The following is a 25,056-nucleotide window of genomic DNA, read 5'->3' on the forward strand; positions in this document are numbered from 1 at the left end:
TACTATTCGTACTAAAACTATTTGCAATTTGCTTGAACACAGTACATACACTGAGTGCACAAAACATTAGGAACAGCTTCCTAATATTGAGTTGCACCCCCTTTTGCCCTCAGAACAGCCTCAATTTGTCGGGGCATGGACTCCACAAGGTGTCAAAAGCATTCCACAGGGATGCTGGCCGATGTTGACTCCAATGCTTCCCACAGTTGTGTCAAGTTGGCTCTATGTCCTTTGGGTGGTGGACATAAAAGCCAGAGTTTTTGTTTATTTCAACAGGCCCCTCCGTCGCGACGTCCCCTGAATTCCCATCTGCTAGCCTGCTAGCCGCGGCCCGCTAGCTGTCTAGAGCATAATGGACTGTTAGCTGAAGAGATCCATCGGCCAATTTCTTGGGCCAATACCTATTTTGCCAATTGGACTGGACCCCTTTACTACACGGACCCCTACTAATCCATCTTGACTGGTCTGCCGACGTAAGCGCACGAGGAGGCTCCGCACGAGGAGTCTTCGCACGAGGAGGCTATAACAGACTTCTTCTGCCAAATCTGTAAACACGGGCACCCTCATAGATATCATCCTAACCAACTTGCCCTCCAAATACACCTCTGCTGTCTTCAGCCAAGATCTCAGCGATCACTGCCTAATTGCCTGCATCCGTAATGGGTCAGCGGTCAAACGACCACCCCTCATCACAGTCAAAACGCTCCCTAAAACACTTCAGCAAGCAGGCCTTTCTAAGCGACCTGGCCCGGGTATCCTGAAAGGATAATGATCTCATCCCTTCACTAGAGGATGCCTGTTTTTTCTTTAAAAGTGCCTTCCTCACCATCTTAAATGTGCATGCCCCATACATAAAATTTAGAACCAGGAACAGATATAACCCTTGGTTCACTCAGGACCTTACTGCCCTTGACTAGCACAAAAAAAAACATCTTGTGGTGTACTGCATTAGCATTGAATAGCCCCCGTGATATGCAACTTTTCAGGGCAGTTAGGAACCAATATACACAGGCAGTTAGGAAAGCTAAGGCTAGCTTTTTCAAGCAGAAATTTGCATCCTGTAGCACAAACTCAAAAAAGTTCTGGGACACGGTAAAGTCCATGGAGAATAAGAGCACCTCCCCGCAGCTGCCCACTGAACTGAGGCTAGGAAACAATGTCACCACCGATAAATCCACTATAATTGAGAATTTCAAAAAGCATTTTTCTACAGCTGGCCATGCTTTCCACCTGGCTACCCCACCCCCGGTCAACAGCCCTGCACCCCCCACAGCAACTCGCCCAAGCCTCCCCCATTTCTCCTTCACCCAAATCCAGATAGCTGATGTTCTGAAAGAGCTGCAAAATCTGGACCCCTACAAATCAGCCGGGCTAGACAATCTGGACCCTCTCTTTCTAAAATTATCTGCCGAAATTGTTGCAATCCCTATTACTAGCCTGTTCAACCTCTCTTTCATATCGTCTGAGATTCCCAAAGATTGGAAAGCTGCCGCGGTCATCCCCCTCTTCAAAGGGGGAGACACCTTAGACCCAAACTGCTACAGACCAATATCTATCCTACCCTGCCTTTCTAAGGTCTTTGAAAGCCAAGTTAAAAAACAGCTTACTGACCATTTAGAATCCCACCGTACCTTCTCCGCTATGCAATCTGGTTTCAGAGCTGGTCATGGGTGCACCTCAGCCATGCTCAAGGTCCTAAACAATATCATAACTGCCATCGATAAGAGGCAATAGCGTGCAGCCATATTCATTGACCTGGCCAAGACTTTTGACTCTGTCAATCACCACATTCTTATTGGCAGATTCAACAGCCTTGGTTTCTCAAATGGGTGCCACAGGGTTCAATTCTCGGGGCCAAATCTCTTCTCTGTATACATCAATTATATCAATTATATCACTCTTGCTCTAAGCAGACAACACCATTCTGTATACCTCTGGCCCTTCTTTGGACACTGTGTTAACTAACCTCCAGACGAGCTTCAATGTGGCAGGGTAGCCTAGTGGTTAGAGCATTGGACTAGTAACCGGAAGGTTGCAAGGTCAAATCCCCGAGCTGACAAGGTACAAATCTGTTGTTCTGCTCCTGAATAAGCAGTTAACCCACTGTTCCTAGGTGGTCATTGAAAATAAGAATTTGTTCTTAATTGACTTGCCTTAGTTAAATAGTTAAACAAGGGAAAGGTAAGAAATAAATAAAATGCCATACAACTCTCCTTCCGTGGCCTTCAACTGCTCTTAAATGCAAGTAAAACTAAATGCATGCTCTTCAACCGATCGCTGCCTGCACCTGCCCGCCTGTCCAGCATCACTACTCTGGTTCTGACTTATGTGGACAACTACAAATACCTAGGTTAGATTGTAAACTCTCCTTCCAGACTCACATTAAACATTTCCAATCCAAAATTAAATCTAGAATCAGCTTCCTATTTCCAACAAAAAAAATGTCATGCTGCCAAACATACCCTTGTAAAACTGACCATCCTACCGATCCTCGATTTCGGCGATGTCATTTACAAAATAGCCTCCAACACTCTACTCAACAAACTGGATGCAGTCTATCACAGTGTCATCCGTTTTGTCACCGTAGCCCCATATACTACCCACCACTACGACCTGTATGCTCTCGTTGGCTCGCTTCATACTCGTCACCAAACCCACTGGCTCCAGGTAATCTACAAGTCTTTGCTAGGTAAAGCCCCACCTTATCTCAGCTCACTGGTCACCATAGCAGCACCCACCCCCAAAGCCAATTCCTTGTTTAGCCGCCTTTTCTTCCAGTTCTCTGCTGCCAATGACTGAAACGAACTGCAAAATCACTGAAGCTGGAGACTCATATCTCCCTCACTAGCTTTAAGCACCAGCTGTCAGAGCAGCTCACAGATCACTGCACCTGTACATAGGCCATCTGTAAATAGCCCATCCAACTACCTCATCCCCATACTGTATTTATTTATTTATCTTGCTCCTTTTGCACCCCAGTATCTCTACTTGCACATTCATCTTTTGCACATTTATCACTCCAGTGTTTAATTGCTATATTGTAATTACTTCGCCACCATGGCCTATTTATTGCCTACCTTATCTTACCTCATTTGCACACACTGTAAATATACTTTTTTCTACTGTATTATTGACTCTGTTTGTTTATTCCATGTGTAACTCTGTGTTATTTGTGTCGAACTGCTTTGCTTTATCTTGGCCAGGTCGCAGTTGTAAATGAGAACTTGTTCTCAACTAGCCGACCTGGTTAAATAAAGGTGAAATAAAATACATAAAATACACAGGGGAAACTGTTAAGCATAAAAAAACAGCACCGTTGCAGTTCTTGTCACACTCAAACCAGTGCATCTGGCACCTACTACAATTCCCCATTCAAAGGCACTTACATATTTTGTCTTGGCAATTTACCCTCTGAATGGTACACATACACATATCTCAATTGTCTCAAGGCTTAAAAATATATATTTTTTACCTGTCTCGTCCCCTTTATCTACACTGATTGAAGTGACATACATAAGGGATCACAGCTTTCAAAAGAGTGTGCCAAGCTCAAGAAAAAAGGGTGGCTATTTGTAGAATCTAAAATCTAAACTACTACTATATTTTTTGGACAGTTTTTTGGTTACTACATGATCCAATATGTGCTAAACAAAGTAGAAAAAAAGCAAAAATAAAGAAAAACCCTTGAATGAGTAGGTGTTCTAAAACTTTTGACCGGTATTGTGTGTGTGTGTGTGTGTGTGTGTGTGTGTGTGTGCGTATATATATATTTAGAGAGAGAGAGAGAGAGAGAGAGAGAGAGAGAGAGAGAGAGAGAGAGAGAGAGAGAGATGGAGATAGGTGGGTGCAGAGAGAGGGAGAGACAGAGAACATGAGACCAACAGAAACGGAGGAAGGGGGGGCAGAGAGAAAGAGATAGAAAAGCCTCCCAGCCTTCCACAGTGGCAGAGAGAGAGGTAGGGTGATGAGGGGCAATAGTGAGGGGCCCATACAGACTTGTGTACATAGAAGATGGGTGAGGCAAACACTGAGTAAACACCCCCTCCCCTCCCCTCCCTCCACTTCCCTTCCCCCTGAAGAGGACAGGGCAGGGCTGTTTACCATACAGATAAAGCTTGTGTGGGCGCGCGCGCGTGTGTGTGTGTGTGTGTGTTTGGGACTGGGACGGGAAGGCTAAGCCACTGAGAGCGGAATGCCAATGAACATTGACTCGATGCTTTCACACAGACCTGCTTTGGGTTGTGTGGACTTGAACCTGAAGAGGTAAGCCAGAGCAATGTTTTTGCCACTATTTAAAGCATGCACAATCTGTGTCTAAATTGTCACAAGGCTTAAAAAATGTTCTTTAACCTGCATCTCATAGGGCTCTAGTCAAAAGTAGCACCCTATATAGGGAGGAGGGTCCCATTTGGGATGCAACCATCATTTCCTATTAGTGCTCTTACAGACCATGTCTGATTCTCACTCAGCAGCTCTGTCAACCCAACTGCTCAGCTCCTATCTGTCTGTCTGCCTGTCTATTTGCCTTTTGACAATGTGTTGTTTAAACCCGGCTTCATCTGAATAGAATGGAGAACCTACCTCCGCTCCAGAGAGGGGACTGAGAAACTGAGATGGTCTGGATTAGTGCAGTGTGATGTATGCAGATTGTCTCCGGTGGGGTCTGGCCCCCACTTGTAATCTCCCCTGTCTGACAGACAGAGTGAAACTGTGCCTCAGCCCTCCATCCTTTTTAATCAGCAAATGGACAAATAATCCCCAATTTGCTTCTGCTCCTCCTGGACTAGGCTCCACCCTGAGCCATCTGGGCCTTTCAATGCAAATGGTGCCTAAACAGATGTGATTTGGCAAACAGAAAGAAGACCCATATGTGGCTGCGGTTAAGTTATTGCAAAGGTGCATAACACACACCACACACACACAACTCCTCAGATAATTGATTGGTTTACTCCAGACTTGTTTTAGGGGTGAAATAGACTGTATTATCTTGGCTAATGGAAAAGCTAGAGGATGGTCAGTGGTAAAGCTGTGGACCACAGGGTTTGAGATTTTTCAGTTTGAACATAGAAGTAGCCATCAATTTCATAAAAACCTGTGCTTTCCACTAATACATCTCAACAACAGACTTCAGGAATCATTATACCTATTTCATCTGAAACACATGTCTTTTTGGCTGCAACTCAAAAACTCCTTCAAACTCAAAGCAAAACTGAAAAAATGAGGTTGAATCACACATATACACTGTGTGTACAAAACATTAAGAACACTTGCTGTTTCCATGTCATCGACTGACCAGGTGAATCCAGGTGAAAGCTGTGATCCCTTATTGATGTCACTTGTTCAATCCACTTCAATCAGTGTAGATGATGGGGAAGAGACAGGTCAAAGAATGATTTTTAAGCCTTGAGACAAATGAGACATGAATTTTGTATGTGTGCCATTCAGAGGGTGAAATATTTAAGTGCCTTTGAACAGGATATGATAGTAGGTACCAGGTGCAGGGGTTTGTGTAAAGAATGTATCAAGAATGGCTCACCACCCAAAGGACACCCAGCCAACTTCACACAACTGTGGGGAGCATTGGAGTCAACATGAGCCAGCATCCCTGTGGAACGCTTTTGTGGAACGCCCTTGTAGAGTACATGCACTGACGGATTGAGGATGTTCTGAGGGCAAAAGGGGGTGTTCGAAAGTTTGGTATACTCAGTGTACAACAAGAAACAATAAGAGTGAGCTGCACTACTAATGTGTATTTTGCTGATGCATGTTTCATACAGCAGCTAGTTTGTTTTGCAGCTGGTGCACCTTTAGCCAAAATAAATGCACCATGGGATGCGCATGCTGAGCAGTATCAACAGTGGTTCGTGTAGAATGAATCCCCCAGAGTTTTATCTGTCTGTGTTTGTCTCAAATGGCACCCTATAGTGCACTACTTTTGACCAGAGCCTTATGGGTAGTGCACTATAAAGGGAGTAGAATGTAATTTGAGATGCATGCTGTCTCTCACTGACTGCAGCACCATCTCCCTAACACTGCTTCTCGGTCCCTGGACACTGAAGTACTGATGTACTTCACACAGGTAGGAGAGGAGGCCTGTTGCTGCTGGTCCTGGTCTGCTTCATACAGATGGGATGGGGGATTGAATTATAATTTCAGTTTGGAGGGTTGGGGGATTCTTTCTCTATTCTCTGCATTTCTCCTTGTACTGCCTCTTCCCCTCTCTCTTTCACTCCCTCTCTCCTTCCCTCATTCTTTTCTGCCCACTCTTTCTTTCTCCTTCCTCCACTCCCCATATCCTTCATCCCAGTCCCTCCTCCTCCCTCTCCTCTCTCTTTCCATACCCTATCTCCCCCCGTTTTTCTCTCTCCATTCCCACTCCCCTCCCCGCCTCTCTCCCTCCTCCCCCTTCTCCTCCCTCTGAGAGGCTGTGCCTCTGCTTTGTGCTGCTGTTCAGGGTCAGTGACATCACGGCAGGAGGCTTCAGTCTGAGAGTGTACCTGGCGGCTGGAGATGTTATTGGTTTCCCCTGACCTTTAAGACGTCCTGGCTACACTCCAAATGACAGCCTATTTCCTACATAGTGCACTACTTTTGACTAGGGCCCAAAAGTAGTGCACTGTGTACAGAATAGGGTGGCATTTGGGAAGGAAACGTTCTCTCAGCAGCCCACCTCAGCCTCGGCTAGGCAAAGCCGTGAAAAGACTCTTCTCTCCGCGGCTCCTCACACAGTGTGACTGAATTGAGACCGTAAGGAGAGTCCTTAACCTTACGGCTAAATAATTAATGCATTTTAAAAACGATGCAGTAAGGTCTTCTAACATATGGCTGGCTGACTGGCTGCTGTTACAGCTGTCTTTCAAGAGGGCTGGCTTAGCCTACTACTCCAAATATCCAACAAGAGTGGGTGGCCAGAGCTCAGTTTTTATACAAAACAAGATACATTTGCCAGTGGGAATTATTCAAGCAAAGTACAGAGTTTGTGGCTCACGGTCTCATGTTTTTTATTATTTTTTGTGTGTGTTTGATAACTCATAGAATCTTTTGCGAATATACTTTACATAAACAAACGTATGTGGACACCTGCTCGTCAAACATCTCATTCCAAAATCATGGGCATTAATATGGAGTTGGTCCGCCCTTTGCTGCTATAACAGCCTCCACTCTTCTGGGAAGGCTTTCCACTAGATTTTGGAACATTGCTGCGAGGACTTGCTTCCATTCAGCCACAATATTAGGCCTGGCTCACAGTCGGCGTCCAATACATCCCAAAGGTGTTCGATGAGGTTGAAGTCAGGGCTCTGTGCAGGCCAGTCAACTTCTTCCACACCGATGTCATGATATACTGTAGTGTTATTATTTCCCTTCATTGGAATTAAGGGGTCTAGCCCGAACCAGAGCATTATTCCTCCTCCAATAAACTTTGGAGTTGGCACTATGCATTCGGGCAGGTAGCATTCTCCTGGAATCTGCCAAACCCAGATTTGTAAGTCAGTCGGCAGTCCGGTTCTGTGGCTTACTATTTTCACGGTTGAGCTGTTGTTGCTCCTAGACGTTTCCACTTCACAATAACACAATAACACAATAACACAATAACACAATAACACAATAACACAATAACACAATAACACCTGTCAGCAACAGGTGTGGCTGAACTAGCATGGTGTCCACATACCTTTGTATATATATAGTGTATTTGGTTCATAGAGATAGACAGAGGTCTCATCTTTGTATCGTTATTTTTTTATTTAATCTTTATTTAACTACGCAAGTCAGTTAATAACAAATTCTTATTTTCAATGACGGCTAACTGGGTTAACTGCTTGTTCAGGGGCAGAACGACAGATTTGTACCTTGTCAGCTCAGGGATTTGAACTTGCAACCTTCCGGTTACTAGCCCAACACTCTAACCACTAGGCTACCCTGCCGCCTCTAGCATCTGTGCCAGCATGGGCAATGCCATTGAGGCTATCTCTACTTGGAACATGACTCCAACAGAGTCACCAGGAGAGATCAGCCAATGAAGTTGGAAGTCCCACACAGTTGACTATATTAAAATGGTAGACACCCTCAATGGCGCTGCCCATGCTAATATAGCCTTTTGGTCACTAGAGCCTTCTATCATTCTCTATGATCTAGTTCCTTGACCAATGGAGTGGCAGAAATGCAGTAATAATTTAGTGACAAAAATATTAGTCAAACACCTATTTTTCAGTGGCAATTGAAACTGACAAAAAAAATATTACTAAATGAAAATGAGCCAAGACTAAATTATCTCCGTGACTAAAATCTGACTATTAAGGGGACTGGACAAGAGATTTTCAGTGAATCACAATTAATATTAGCAGCACAGATGCGCAGCACAGTTCTGTTCAGCAGCAGCACACACAGCCTACAGCAGCTGGTGAGCTGGGGTGATGTGAGTGGGCAGACAGGCTCTGCTCTGGCTCCGCCTCTGACTATACACATCGCGCAGGTTGACTCTCTTGCTTATTTGAAGCTAACCAGTAACAATCAGCCTTTCAGTTAGCTACCTTTTGCCTGGTTAAGAAACACAAGCTGGTTTACAATAGCAGCATTTTGTTTAATACTAAACCAACAGTCTAGCTATGTTTTTCTCTACCTTGAGGATAGAAAAGTAGGCTGTCTTTGAATTTGTCGTCTCACTCAACCCTTCCACTTTCCCCACTGCATTTAATAGCCAGGTTCTGGAGCCAACATAGCCAATTAAGTCTCCGTATTTTCCTCAGAAGAAAATGGATGTTTCTAGCTCCTTACATTGAAAAGATATGAGCCATAATGCCGGCACTACGTTTTTTTGTCAGGCTGCATTTTACATTTAAAAAACGGGGCTACTTGCGAACCGGATCGTTAACCATTTGTTTGGGCTACACTTTGTCAGTCATGTTACCTCATTAGCTTTCTATAGCTGACAACCTGGGGCGCATTCATTTTGCAACATTCAGATAAATGTTATGCCTATGTACAAACATTTGGTGGCACAGAAAGGAAGGGAAAGAGATAGCAAACAATTTATTGACTAAATTCCTCTTGCCACGACACTATATCTGACTGGGTAAATACAGTTGAAGTCGGAAGTTTACATACACTTTAGCCAAAAATATTTCAACTCAGTTTTTCACAATTCCTGACATTTAGTCCTAGTAAAAATTCCCTGTCTTAGCTCAGTTAGGATCACCACTTTATTTTAAGAATGTGAAATGTCAGATTAATAGTAGAGAGAATTATTGATTTCAGCTTTTATTTCTTTCATCACATTCCCAGTGGGTCAGAAGTTTGCATACACTCAATTAGTATTTGGTAGCATTGCCTTTAAATTGTTTAACTTGGGTCAAACATTTTGGGTAGCCTTCCACAAGCTTCCCACCATAAGTTGGGTGAATTTTGACCCATTCCTCCTGACAGAGCTGGTGTAACTGAGTCAGGTTTGTAGGCCTCCTTGCTCGCACACTCTTCTTCAGTTCTGCTCACAAATTTTCTATAGGATTGAGGTCAGGGCTTTGTGATGGCCACTCCAATACCTTGACGTTGTTGTCCTTAAGCCATTTTGCAACAACTTTGGAAGTATGCTTGGGGTCGTTGTCCATTTGGAAGACCCATTTGCGACCAAGCTTAAACTTCCTGACTGATGTCTTGAGATGTTGCTTCAATATATCCACATAATTTTCCTGCCTCATGATGCCATCTATTTTGTGAAGTGCACCAGTCCCTCCTGCAGCAAAGCACCACCACCACACGATGCTGCCACCCCCGTGTTTCATGGTTGGGATGGTGTTCTGCGGCTTGCAAGCATCCCCATTTTTCCTCCAAACATAACGATGGTCATTATGGCCAAACCGTTCTGTTTTTGTTTCATCAGACCAGACGACATTTCTCCAACAAGTACGATCTTCGTCCCCATGTGCAGTTGCAAACTGTTGTCTGTTTTTGTACTGGCGGTTTTGGAGCAGTGGCTTCTTCCTTGCTGAGAGGCCTTTCAGGTAATGTCGATATAGGACTCGTTTTACTGTGGATATAGATACCTTTGTACCCGTTTCCTCCAGCATCTTCACAAGGTCCTTTGCTGTTGTTCTGGGATTGATTTGCACTTTTTGCACCAAAGTATGTTCATCTCTAGGAGACAGAACACGTCTCCTTCCTGAGCGGTATGACGGCTGCGTGGTCCCATGGTGTTTATACCTGCGTATTATTGTTTGTACAGATGAATGTGGTACCTTCAGGCATTTGGAAATTGCTCCCAAGGATGAACCAGACTTGTGGAGGTCTACCATTTTTTCAGAGGTATTGGCTGATTTCTTTTGATTTTCCCATGATGTCAAGCAAAGAGGCACTGAATTTGAAGGTAGGCCTTGAAATACATCCATACAGGTACAACTCCAATTGACTCAAATGATGTCAATTAGCCTATCAGAAGCTTCTAAAGCCATGACATCATTTTCTGGAATTTTCCAAGCTGTTTAAAGGCGCAGTCAACTTATTGTATGTAAACTTCTGACCCACTAGAATTGTGATACAGCGTGAAATAATCTGTCTGTAAACAATTGTTGGTAAAATGACTTGTTATGCACAAAGTAGATGTCCTAACTGACTTGCCAAAACTATAGTTTGTTAATAAGAAATTTGTGGAGTGGTTGAAAAATGAGTTTTAATGACTCCAACCTAAGTGTATGTAAACTTCTGACTTCAACTGTAGTTTATTTTGAGGTAATGTGGATCCAGTAACTCAGGCTTGAGAACCTGGACCAGGACTCGAGCACTGGGACTCGGACTTCAGCCGTAGGGACTCTTGACTCGACCATTGGTGACTCGGACTTGAGCACAGGGGACTTAGTGACTTGACTACATCACTGGGCGAAACAGTCATTCGCCCCCGTTCTACTTCTGAACATCAATGTGGCTGCGGCGTCGGTGGAACATTGATAACAATGGCAATGAAGCTACCATACTTTGCGGCACTATCTGGTGATTGTTTCTCAATTTAATTCAGTTCAATTTGTCTCTCTCCCACTGTTTGTTTTTTTATGTAATGTGCAATATCTATGCAGGCTGAAAAAGGAATGTACATGGCCAGATAACTATTATATGTTTGTCATATTTCTGCTGTTAAGAAGAGAATAGGATGTTATGCTGAAAAATATGTTGGTAGGACTTTGCTATGTATGTTGGCTATGTATGTGCACATGGAAGTGGGAGATCGATTTGATTGGTTTGCAAAGCTAGCTAGCTATAGCTAAATGTCTACGGTTAGCATTCAAAAGATGAATTCAGCACCGGCTTATAGTTTCACCCACCCAAAGCGAGAGGACTGCAGTGTGGAGATGACAGAGGGTTCCCTAGTAGTGAGGGTGATTTCATCTATACACTGAGCTTTTAGCACCCTTATCAGCATCAGAAGAAGCATCACCATCAAATCTGCTCCTCCCTCGTACCATCCAACTCGGCTGCCAGTAGTATAGAGGCCTTCACCAAGAGCAGGCACCACCTGAAGCTGTATATCTCCCATGTATTAATGTGAAAGCCTGCTCCCCCCAGTCTGGGTTGGGATGAGATGGAGAGACAGCCTGTGGGTGAGTATTAGCAGTTATTTACTGAAAGCACTAATCTCCTGTCTGCTGGGTGGAAACTATGTTGGATCCTGCATCAGGTGCTTCCACAGAGACGCAACAACCCTGGTCACATAACTGTGTGGTCCTCCGCGGCTGGGGTTTTCTCCCTCTGTCTCAGGCAGCTGAACTGCGTAACGGAAAGTTCTGGCAGCAACGCTCTCCTCTCTAAACACAAGAAGCACAACCTACGGTCCAAAGAAAACTGCCTCTGTGTAACTGAAACCATCAGTCACAATCCCCCGAAGAGCCAGAGAGCAAAGTTATACAGAAGTTCCCCACAGTGTGCATTTTACTACCCAATAGAAGAGCATATTTGGGTTTTTAAAAGTGATATATAAAGTTCAACCTACAGTTGAAGTCGGAAGTTTACATACACCTTAGCCAAATACATTTAAACTCAGTTTTTTCACAATTCCTGACATTTAATCCTAGTAATAATTCCCTGTTTTAGGTCAGTTAGGATCACCACTTTATTTTAAGAATGTGAAATGTCAGAATAATAGTGGAGAGAATTATTGATTTCAGCTTTTATCACATTCCCAGTGGGTCAGAAGTTTACATACACTCAATTAGTATTTGGTAGCATTGCCTTTAAATTGTTTAACTTGGGTCAAACGTTTCAGGTAGCCTTCCACAAGCTTCCCACAATAAGTTGGGTGAATTTTAGCCCATTCCTCCTGACAGAGCTGGTGTAACTGAGTAAGGATTGTAGGCCTCCTTGCTCACACACACTTTTTCAGTTCTGCCCACAAATCTTCTATAGAATTGAGGTCAGGGCTTTGTGATGGCCACTCCAATATCTTGACGTTGTGGTCCTTAAGCCATTTTGCCACAACTTTGGAAGTATGCTTGGGGTCATTGTCCATTTGGAAGACCCATTTGCGACCAAGCTTTAACTTCCTGACTGATGTCTTGAGATGTTGCTTCAATATATCCACATAATTTTCCTGCCTCATGATGCCATCTATTTTGTGAAGTGCACCAGTCCCTCCTGCAGCATAGCACCAACACAACATGATGCTGCCACCCCTGTGCTTCACGGGTTGGGATGGTGTTCTTCGGCTTGCAAGCCTCCTCCTTTTCCTCCAAACATAATGATGGGCATCATGGGCAAACAGTTCTATTTTTGTTTCATCAGACCAGAGGACATTTCTCCAAAGAGTATGATCTTTGTCCCCATGTGCAGTTGCAAACCGTAGTCTGGCTTTTTTATGGTGGTTTTGGAGCAGTGGCTTCTTCCTTGCTGAGCAACCTCTCAGGTTATGTCGATATAGGACTCGTTTTACTGTGGATATAGATACTTTTGTACCTGTTTCCTCCAGAATCTTCACAAGGTCCTTTGCTGTTGATCTGGGATAGATTTGCACTTTTCGCACCAAGTATGTTCTTCTCTAGGAGACAGAACGCATCTCCCTCCTGAGCGGTATGACGGCTGCGTGGTCCCATGGTGTTTATACTTGCGTACTATTGTTTGTACAGATGAACGTGGTACCTTCAGGCGTTTGGGAATTGCTCCCAAGGACGAACCAGACTTGTGGAGGTCTACAATTTTTGGTCTTGGCTGATTTATTTTGTGTCAGGCAAAGAGGCACTGAGTTTGAAGGTAGGCCTTGAAATACATCCACAGGTACACCTCTAATTGACTCCAATTATGTCAATTAGCCTATCAGAAGCTTCTAAAGCCATGACATCATTTTATGGCATTTTCCAAGCTGTTTAAAGGCACAGTAAACTTAGTGTATGTAAACTTCTCACCCACTGGAATTGTGATACAGCGAGTTATAAGTGAAAAAACTCTGTCTGTAAACAATTGTTGGAAAAATTACTTGTCATGCACAAAGAAGATGTCCCAACCGACTTGCCAAAACTATAGTTTGTGGTTGAAAAACAAGTTTTAATGACTCCAAACTAAGTGTATGTAACCTTCCGACTTCAACTGCATATTTCATTTTTATTAATAACTGAAATTAGTTTCAATTCAGTTTCATTCAGCTGTTTTCTAGACAATGTACATTTATTCAATGTTGACAAAATAACGGAAGAGCACATGGACATCTACAGTACCTTCGGAATGTATTCAGACCCCTCAACTTTTTCCATACCTTCTTTTGTTACAGCCTTATTCTAAAATGGATTACATTTTTAAAACTCCTCTGAAATCTACACACAATACCCCATAATGACAAATCAAAAACAGATTTTTAGAAATGTTTGCAAATGTATATAAAACAAACAGAAATACCTTATTTACACACCTGTCTATGTAAGGTCCCACAAAACCAAGCTATAAGGTCAAAGGAATTGTCCATAGAGCTCCGAGACAGGATTGTGTCGAGGCACAGATCCAGGGAAGGGTACCAAAAAATGTCTGCAGCATTGAAAGTCCCCAAGAAGAGAGTGGCCTCCATCATTCTTAAATGGAAGAAGTTTGGAACCACCAAGAGTCTTCCTAGAGTTGACCACCCAGCCCAAACTGAGTAATCAGAGAAGGGCCTTGGTCAAGGAGGTGACCAAGAAACCAATGGTCATTCTGATAGAGCTCAAGAGTTCCTCTGTGGAGATGGGACAACCTTCCAGAAGGACAACCATCTCTGCAGCACTCTACCTACCAATCAGGACTTTATGGTAGAGTGGCCAGACGGAAGCCACTCCTCAGCCAAGCGTCACGTCTGGAGGAAACCTGGCACCATATCTACAGTGAAACATGATGGTGGCAGCGTCATGTCTGGAGGAAACCTGGCACCATACCTACGGTGAAGCATGGTGGTGGCAGCGTCATGTCTGGAGGAAACCTGGCACCATACCTACAGTGAAACATGATGGTGGCAGCGTCATGCTGCGGGAATGTTTTTCAGCGGCAGGGACTGGGAGACTAGTTGAATGGAGCAAAGTACAGAGGGATCCTTGATGAAAACCTGCTCCAGGGCGCTCAGGACCTCAGACTGGGGCGAAGGTTCACCTTCCAACAGGACAACGACCATAAGCACACAGCCAAGACAACTCAAGAGTGGCTTCGCAACAAGTCTCTGAATGTCCTTGAGTGGCCCAGCCACATCCTGCACTTGAACCCTATCGAATATCTCTGGAGACCTGAAAATAGCTGTGCAGCGACGCTCCCCATCCAACCTGACAGAGCTTGAGTGGATCTGCAGAGAGGAATGGGAGAAACTCCCCAAATACAGGTGTGCCAAGCTTGTATCGTCACACCCAAGAAGATTTGAGGCTGTAATCGCTGCAAACGGCACTTTAACAAAGTACTATGTAAAGTGTCTGAATACTTATGTAAATTAGCAAACATTTCTAAAAAAACAAATTTTGCTTTGTCATTCTGGGGTAATGTGTGTAGATTGCTGAAAAAAAAATCAATTTTAGAATAAGGCTGTAACCTAACTAAACATGGAAAAAGTCAAGGGGTCTGAATACTTTCCGAAGGCTCTAGCTAGTTGTTAACATATTAGATAAGCTATGCGCCCCATCAAAGGGTAGTTAACCCAAATTACATATTGGTTGTCTTACCTTGTAAGCAGTCTAAGGACAAGGTATGACATTAATCCATGCTTTGGTTTTGTTTCCCTGGCCACTGTTTCAAAAGCTTTTTAGCATATTTTCTCTTAAACACACAAGGACTAATTTGTTAGGGAGTGAAAGATGGATAGCGATACTATCTTCAGCACTAAGGTTATACAGGCCTCCAGGTAATACTGCTGTGACAGATTTATATACCACAGACCAGGGAAATGAAAGGAGCACAACATGTGCTCTCCAACTAGCCCAGGACATCAAGTCGTTTGGAAGGAAACTCCCTCATACCATTAATATCGTTCCGTTTTCAAAGAACAGTCCCTTAAAGTTACAAAGGCACATTTTTCTTAACCATTCAAATGTAAGTGCTCTTTGTTGGGGAATATTGTGCATTTGGACTGGTATGTTACCAAGAGATAAATAGAGAAGTCAGTGCCCTCTTTATGACCACAGCATTGAACACTAACATGACATTTGTTACTGGAAGACTAAAAATAACTAAAATCACTAACATTACTATATTTCCCATTAGACTAAAGCCACAACCTAATGTGCTTGAGGGTAACAACAGATACTACTGAAGTGTGCGTGGCATATTTGCACATGTGCCTCTAGCTCCCAACAAGGATAATCAGAGGGACTTTTCATTATGAGAATATTCTCATCTGGAGCCCAGTAAAAACAGGTTATTAAAGGGAACTGCACCCACTGATTTGTCCTAATTTTTTGGCTTGCTCCTCAAGAAATGCTTACGGCCATGACAGAAGCCAAACATGAGATGGCTTGGGGGTGGGGTTGGATGTGGGTGTTTCTTCGGTGTTTCTTTGCCACCAACAAGACACACAAATCTGTCAGAACATTGCCAGCAGCTGTTTGACCCCGCTCAATCACAACAAACAAACCTCCTGCAGGTTGAGTTCATTAACTACAGGCAGATGGTGAGATGTATGGTGAGATGCAAAAGGAAGCTTTGACTAGGTCAGTAGCCTACAGAGCAATATGAGAAGAATGCTATTGCTGAGTTTCTGTAGATATTCTAAACTAAGAGTTTTGATAACTTTTAAATGTAGTAACAGGTCAATGTAGAATAAACAACCATTTACATAATACCATAGAAGCAGTGTTCTGCTAATATAACAACCCTTTACATAGTACCATAGAAGCAGTGTTCTGCTAATATAACAACCATTTACATAGTACCATAGAAGCAGTGTTCTGCTAATATAACAACGTGCACCTTTCATCTTTCATTGTCATTCCCAGCCGATACAGATACTCTGCCTATCGGCATTTTGTCTGGCGGTAATGGAGCTACCTTGGCAAACTTGTCAGAGTAGTCATACAGTGCATTCGGAAAGTATTCAGACCCTATGACTTTTTCGATATTTTGTTACATTACAGCGTCATTTTAAAAAATTAAGTTACTTTTCCCCCTCATCAATCTACACACAGTATCCCATAATGACAAAGTGAAAACAGGTTAGGTTTTTAGAACCTCTAAAGCATGACATCATTTTCTGTCATTTTCCAAGCTGTTTAAAGGCACAGTCAACTTAGTGTATGTAAACTTCTGACCCACTGGAATTGTGATACAGTGAATAAGTAAAATAATCTGTCTGTAAACAATTGTTGGAATAATTACTTGTATCATGCACAAAATAGATGTCCTAACCGACTTTCCAAAACTATAGTTTGTTTACAAGTAATTTGTGGAGTGGATGAAAAACGAGTTTTAATGACTCCAACCTAAGTGTATGTAAACTTCCGTCTTCAACTCTTAAGTATTCAAACCCTTTGCTATGAGACTCAAAGTTTCTACAACTTGATTGGTGTCCACCTGTGGTAAATTCAATTGATTGGACATGATTTGGAAAAGCACACTCCTCGCTATATAAGGTCCCACAGTTGCCAGTGCATGTCAAAGGAAAAACCAAGCCATGAGGTCGAAGAAATTGTTCATAGTGCGCAGAGACAGGATTGTGTCAAGGCACAGATCTGAGGATGGGTACCAAAAAATGTCTGCAGCATTGATGGTCCCCAAGAAGAGAGTGGCCTCCATCATTCTTAAATGGAAGAAGTCTGGAACCACCAAGACTCTTCCTAGAGCTGGCTTCCCGGCCAAACTAAGCAATGGGGGAGAAGGGCCTTGGTCAAGGAGGTGACCAAGAAACCAATGGTCACTGTGACAAATCTCCAGAGTTCCTCTGTGGAGATGAGATAACCTTCCAGAAGGACAACCATCTCTGCAGCACTCCACCAATCAGGCCTTTATGGCCAGACGGAAGCCACTCCTCAGTAAAAAGGCACATGACAGCCCGCTTGGAGTTTTCCAAACGGCACCTAAAGACTCTCAGACCATGAGAAACAAGATTCTCTGGTTTAATGAAACAAAGATTGAGCTCTTTGGCATGAATGCCAAGCGTCACATCTGGAGGAAACCTGGCACCATCCCTACAGTGAAGCATGGTGATGTCAGTATCATGCAGTGGGGATGTTTTTCACCAGCAGGGACTGGGAGACTAGTTGAATGGAGCAAAGTACACAGAGATCCCTGATGAAAACCTGCTCCAGGGCGCTCAGGACCTCAGACTGGGCCGAGGGTTCACCTTCCAACAGGACAACATTACACAGCGAAGACAATTCAGGAGTGGCTTCGGGACAAGTCTCTGAATGTCCTTGAGTGGCCCAACAGTAGCCCAGACTTGAACCCGATCGGACACTTCTGGATAGACCTGAAAATAGCTGTGCAGCAATGCTTCCCATCCAACCTGACAGAGCTTGAGTGGATCTGCAGAGAAGAATGGGAGAAACTCTCCAAATACAGGTGTGCTAAGCTTGTAGCATCATACCCAAGGCTGTAATCGCTGTCAAAGCTGATTCAACAAAGTACTGAGTAAAGGGTCTGAATACTTATGTAAATGTGATATTCCCATATTTTTCTAAAAACCTGTTTTTGCTTAGTCATTTTGGGGTATTATGTGTAGATTGATGAGGGGGAAAAACTATTTGATCAATTTTAGAATAAGGCTGAAACGTAACAAAATGTGGGAAAAGTCAAGGGGTCTGAATACTTCCCAAATGCTCTGTACCTTCCTGTGTGGTGTCCCGTATACAACATGAGTTCCCTGATTCTGGTGCAGAATACAGTGTTTCTCCCGACCCATATTGAGTGATACCATTCAATCAATTCAATAAAAAAATGACAACATAAGTCAAAGTTGTGTCTAGTAAACCTTTTATGCAGAGGGCCCGGTTGTTTCTCTCCATTCAGAGACATCAGTACCAAGCCCGTGTGTCAGTCTGGTCTTCATCACATCATCTTGCAAGTATTAATGTGCTGCTCCATTCATGTTTCTGTGTACACATACACACTAGGGTAGAATATTTTCCCGGTATGTTACAAATATTCCCGACCCGAGAATAAATCACTTTTCTCCTGGGTAACCCGGCATTTCCCACCAAAACCAGAAGTGTTATTCAAAAACATGATAAAGCATATACATAGACCGATGTCTAGATTAGATCAGAGCTTTGATTGAAGATTCAAGCCTGATGACATATATTCAGCACTACATTACAGATATTTAATGAGCCCAAGCCTCAAAAAGCCAAAAGAGTTGTGGGCCGTTAACCAAAACAAATATGATATATAGGTTACTGCACATTACGCATGACAGAAAAACATAACAACCCATATACTGTATGTAGCTAGCTTTATGATCCCTTGGGTAGATACATGAAACAAGCTCCAGTAGGCTAATCTTTTTGAGTGTGAACTGTATTACGTACTCTATTGTATTATACTGTACTATATGGACTGGAATTACGCACCGCATTCAAACCATGATAAAGCAGGGAGAGAACATGCGATTCTGGGGCAGTGGCCTTCAAATTTACAAGTATAGGCTAGCGAATTTGATTTTAACATTGAAATATAATTGGACCTATTTGTCCAAGTAGTAAGTTTTAAGTTCCTCGGCGTACACATCACGGACAAACTGAATCGGTCCATCCACACAGACAGCATCGTAAAGAAGGCGCAGCAGCGCCTCTTCAACCTCAGGAGGCTGAAGAAATTTGGCTTGTCCCCGAAAGCACTCACAAACTTCTACAGATGCACAATCGAGAGCATCCTGTCGGGCTGTATCACCGCCTGGTACGGCAACTGCTCCGCCCACAACCGTAAGGCTCTCCAGAGGGTAGTGAGGTCTGCACAACGCATCACCGGGGGCAAACTACCTGCCCTCCAGGACACCTACACCACCCGATGTTACAGGAAGGCCATAAAGATCATCAAGGACAACAACCACCCGAGCCACTGCCTGTTCACCCCGCTATCATCCAGAAGGCGAGGTCAGTACAGGTGCATCAAAGCTGGGACCGAGAGACTGAAAAACAGCTTCTATCTCAAGGCCATCAGACTGTTAAACAGCCACCACTAACATTGAGTGGCTGCTGCCAACACACTGACTCAACTCCAGCCACTTTAATAACGGGAATTGATGGAAATTGATGTAAAATGTATCACTAGCCACTTTAAACAATGCTACTTAATATAATGTTTACATACCCTACATTACTCATCTCATATGTATATACTGTACTCGATACCATCTACTGCATCTTGCCTATGACGTTCTGTACCATCACTCATTCATATATCTTTATGTACATATTCTTTATCCCTTTACACTTGTGTGTATAAGGAATTGTTAGGTTAGATTACTCGTTGGTTATTACTGCATTGTCGGAACTAGAAGCACAAGCATTTCGCTACACTCGCATTAACATCTGCTAACCATGTGTATGTGACAAATACATTTGATTTGAATTAGTAGGCTGACGCATATATACCTTTCATAATATTTCCCATAATGTTATTAGCTTACCTCCTCTTTCTCTCTCTATTGTTTCTTCATTCCTTCCTCTCTTTCAACAGTTAAATGAAACAAGTTTTGTTGTCCTTATCTTCATTATTCTAATGACATGCTTGAATAATATAGGACTTGAATTAGATGCAGAAGGCTTTCACTTCTCTTCATGAAGATTGAATGATTATCGGTCTGAATAAATAACTGCTTTAGCCGACCACCATACCTCATTCCCTCTTCTTTCAAATGACCTGTGAGTTCTATTAGCTTCTGTATTCAACATTCAGCAAACAAGAGCTTGCATCCCCCTTCAAATAGTCTATTGGTTTAAGAAATGCCCAAAAGATTATGTCCAGCAAGCTATTCTAGTCTAGCTTTTCCTGCATGGGACTCCAAGAGCTAAGTAGCGTTTTTTAAAAGGCGAGTGGCCTTCAGAGCACAGGTGCGTGCGTATTGCGCAAGAGACAGAGGCTGTAAGTTAGAAGCTTATTATGCATAACCTATCATTCATTAACTAAATATAAGGCTAAAACTGCATAGAATTTATTATCTGAAAGAGGTAGGCTAGGACATCTATATATAGCCCTATCAAAACAGTATTATCTATTTTGTATGCAATTTGAACAACATTGATGGAGAGAAACACTGCGAGAGAGTGCTCATTTATGCACTGAGTTAAAGCAATGATATTCTAGTGATAAGCTAAAACTGTGCAGCTGCAATTTAAAAATATATATATATCTTTACAATTAAAAAATAAGGTGACCCCTGAAATCCAGATTTGTAAATTAGTCGTGCATTCAGTCTTTATATTAATGTAGCATAGGCTATGGCTATGCAAATGTAGGCCCACTTGCCTGTCACAATAAACATTTTTTAGATGAGATGATAGGTCTACATGTATTGTGAACTGTGCTCCATACTGAGATGGGCTGTCTGTCACCACCCTGAGATGGGCTGCTTATCACCACCCTGAGATGGGCTGTCTGTCACCACCCTGAGAGTTGGTGATTCATCATGCAGAGCAGAGAGAAGGCCGTAGAGGAGATAGATAGACATCACATGTAATTTAAGTTCCATTCCATTTCACGTCATGATTTTCATTTAAATCATTTAGAATTACCAGTCTCCCTGAGTTATCTATAACGGGAAAAGGGAGTGGTTTTGGACGGTAAGTCTCGGTAACCGGGTTACCCCCATTCAACCCTAATACACACATAGTCACTGTTCTATTACCAATGGCAGTTAGGATAGGTAATATATGACATACAAACAGGTACTATGTTGAAGTTTGAATAGGTCAGATAAACCTACCCAATTATGGTCTCCCCATCAAATGACTGAGGCTGGCATCTGGCCAAAGCATTTCCAGTCCATCTGTAGAAATAGGCAGAGGTCATCAGTGACACATGGAATGAAAAGGGTGTTGCTATTACTGGATATGTGTGCTGTACTATTAACAATCACCTCATTTTGGATGTGTTGAGTGCCAGGTCTTTCTGCATCTCATGCATCTGTGAATACACACACAGTAATGGCAGTTAGGATAGGTGATATCTGACACACAAACATATACTATGTTGAAGTTTGAACAGGTCAGACTAAACCTACCTAATTCTGTTCTCCCTATCAACGACCGTTGGAGTGCAGGCAAGAGGTGAGGCTGGAGGTGAGGTCTTTGCCATAAAATGTGAAGTCAAATAGAATGGGGAACACAGCGATCAGGCTGGTTCCACCAGACTAGGTTATGCCCTGGACATTATATGCCTCTTAAGAAGTAGAAAATAAGCAACAAATAATGTCAGTTTACATAAATAATGTTTCCCATTTGGATTATCAAAGTATTTAAGTGGGTTATCTTCTGTATTTGATGATGAGCCTGTGAAAGCTGTTGCTGGCCAGATACTTGCCAACATGTGGCTGACTGTTCCATTCATAGGAATGCTCACAGGGAGGGGCTGTCTGCATGATGCTGATGAGAGCCTACTTGCTGGTCTTCTCAATGCTGCATGTTCGGCTGCAACCTGGGCATCTCTTGAACACCTGCTGCAGGCAATCTTATGGTGTGGTGTTGACTGGGAGGGCCTGTGACAGCGTGAAAGATAGACAGCTGAGTGGTAAATTGTATTTTGTTTTAAAGAAATTACAGCTTTTTGATAATGCACTTCACAACCAAAATGACTATCTGCTTGGCTTTAGTTTATCAAGCCGGGTATTATTGAATACAACTTTTCACATAACACACATTACCTGTCGTTGATGATGAAGCTGTCTGTGTCCTCAGGGCAGTAACTTGGGTCACTATCAGAGGCATCATGATGGCGTGTCCTTTTCATAGGAGTCGAAGGAGACTCTGGCAACAACTGCGGTGGTGTCACAAGGGTACTTGTGTCGCATGACACACTTTTTTGTAAGGTATTGCCTGGGAAGCTGTGAAAATACCAAGTGAACAGTGAAATAAATTATGTAGGTCACAAAACCATTTCAATCACATTACTGGACATGTTAAGATACCCACCTTTGTTCCTTCTGGTAGGCCCTGGGTTGGGTTGAGTTTGTTGCTGCTGTTGTAGTCAGAGATGAGTTAGCTAGTACACACCATAGCTGCACACAATATTTATTTGTGCCCTAGACATGGGTTGCACCTCGGAGGCTAATGTGACTGTTTCATCTAAATTACATTAATTTAGAAAGGCCTGGATATACGATGACTTTGCTAAAGTAGGTCGTTATTATTATGTCGTCAAATTTACTTTAGAGAGATGGCAATGTTTCCATTAGTTACTAGCAAAGTTAGTCAATAATAGCTAGCAATGTTAATGTTAACTAGCTAAAAGACAGCTATGCTAGCGATGATAGTGATAATAATTATAGAAATATACAATACCAGATACATAACCTGCAGTCTATTGTCTAGCTACCGGTATACTCACCACCACTTGGGACCAACGAACTCCAAACACCTATTTTGCATGATAGGGTCCTTTGGCAGGGCATGCAAACCAGTTGGCTGTGCATCCTGCTTGAACCATGCATTGCATGGTTAAATCCGTATAGGGCTTTTCAGTCTCAAACGTCCGTGATCCTTTGAGTGCGTTGGGGGCGATGAAACAATGAAAGAAAGCAAAGTGGGCAGAGGGGCAATTTGCACGTGGAGTTTGACAAAATGGGGCAAGATTTCTTGACATAATTGTAGTCCTAACCCAACCTTAATTTACTTGTTGTGATGCACTGAGGTTCCAAACTCCGTTTTAGACGAGACTGAACAAAATGATCATATTTACACTTTGCAGTCAATTTCGACACCAGAATAAATGCTTCTGACTCGTATTTATTTTTTAACCTTTATTTAACCAGGTAGGCAAGTTGAGAACAACTTCTCATTTACAACTGCGACCTGGCCAAGATAAAGCAAAGCAGTGCGACAAAAACTACACTAGAGTTGCACATGGGATAAACAAATGTACAGTCAATAACACAATAGAAAAATCTGTATAATTACAATTTAGCAATTAACACTGGAGTGATAGATGTGCAGATGAGGATGTGCAAGTAGAAATACTGGTGTGCAAAAGAGTAGAAAAACAAAAACAAATAAGGGATGAGGTAGGTAGTTCGTTGGATGGGGTATTTACAGATGGGCTGTGTACAGCTTCAGCGATCAGTAAACTGCTCTGACAGCTGATGTTTAAAGTTAGTGAGGGAGATATTGATGCCACTTAGGCCGTTTTGAAAGGAATTAGTTGTTTTTTAGGGGCAGTCAATCTTTAAAAAGCATTCAGATTTAATTTGCAACATTTCATTTTACCTCCCAAATTGGCACTTACAGCTGAATAAAAGTTATTCAGTGATTAATATAGTTTAAAACAAATACCATGATCTGCATCCCAAATGGCACCCTATTCCTTATATGGTGCACAACTTTTGACCAGGGCCTACGATGCACCCATAGTTGTAGGGAAAAGGGTGCCATTTGGGACGTAACCCCCATGTTTTTGAGGAATTAAAAAGGGTATAATATACACCTGTGTTTAGTCAGGAATTCATCCGCTGGGTTGTTTTCCCGGCTCACGCTGGCATTTTAGTCACATTCTTGGCAGCAGTACCACAACAGACAGACAGCTGCCTAGCTAGCTATAGCTGTACACCAGGATGGACTGAAACCTGCCCAGACATCTATCTAGATTACTTCCCAAATGGCACCTTATTCCATATACAGTAGAGTGCACTACTTTTGACCATGGCCCAACTGGTACAATATATATATAGAGAATTGGGTGACATTAGTGCCCTTTATAGGGAATAGAAATCAAATCAAATCAAATTTTATTTGTCACATACACATGGTTAGCAGATGTTAATGCGAGTGTAGCGAAATGCTTGTGCTTCTAGTTCCGACAATGCAGTAATAACGAACAAGTAATCTAACTAACAATTCCAAAAAAACTACTGTCTTATACACAGTGTAAGGGGATAAAGAATATGTACATAAGGATATATGAATGAGTGATGGTACAGAGCAGCATAGGCAAGATACAGTAGATGATATCGAGTACAGTATATACATATGAGATGAGTATGTAAACCAAGTGGCATAGTTAAAGTGGCTAGTGATACATGTATTACATAAGGATGCAGTCGATGATATAGAGTACAGTATCTACGTATGCATATGAGATGAATAATGTAGGGTAAGTAACATTATATAAGGTAGCATTGTTTAAAGTGGCTAGTGATATATTTACATCATTTCCCATCAATTCCCATTATTAAAGTGGCTGGAGTAGAGTCAGTGTCATTGACAGTGTGTTGGCAGTAGCCACTCAATGTTAGTGGTGGCTGTTTAACAGTCTGATGGCCTTGAGATAGAAGCTGTTTTTCAGTCTCTCGGTCCCAGCTTTGATGCACCTGTACTGACCTCGCCTTCTGGATGACAGCGGGGTGAACAGGCAGTGGCTCGGGTGGTTGATGTCCTTGATGATCTTTATGGCCTTCCTGTAGCATCGGGTGGTGTAGGTGTCCTGGAGGGCAGGTAGTTT

At 42.7% G+C, this 25,056-nt stretch overlaps 1 long non-coding RNA gene across 1 annotated transcript; it reads right to left on the bottom strand.

The window, feature by feature from the left end:
• Nucleotides 1-21,153: 21,153 nt before the first annotated feature.
• LOC121841222 lies at nucleotides 21,154-23,229 on the bottom strand. Its single transcript, XR_006080253.1, has 4 exons — nucleotides 22,536-23,229; nucleotides 22,268-22,447; nucleotides 21,485-22,102; nucleotides 21,154-21,394 (listed from the first exon to the last, which is right to left on the bottom strand). It is a non-coding gene; the product is annotated as an uncharacterized LOC121841222 (long non-coding RNA).
• Between the last annotated feature and the right edge of the window lie 1,827 nt (nucleotides 23,230-25,056).

Source organism: Oncorhynchus tshawytscha, linkage group LG28 (assembly GCF_018296145.1).
Source record: "Oncorhynchus tshawytscha isolate Ot180627B linkage group LG28, Otsh_v2.0, whole genome shotgun sequence".
Lineage (NCBI taxonomy): Eukaryota > Metazoa > Chordata > Actinopteri > Salmoniformes > Salmonidae > Oncorhynchus > Oncorhynchus tshawytscha.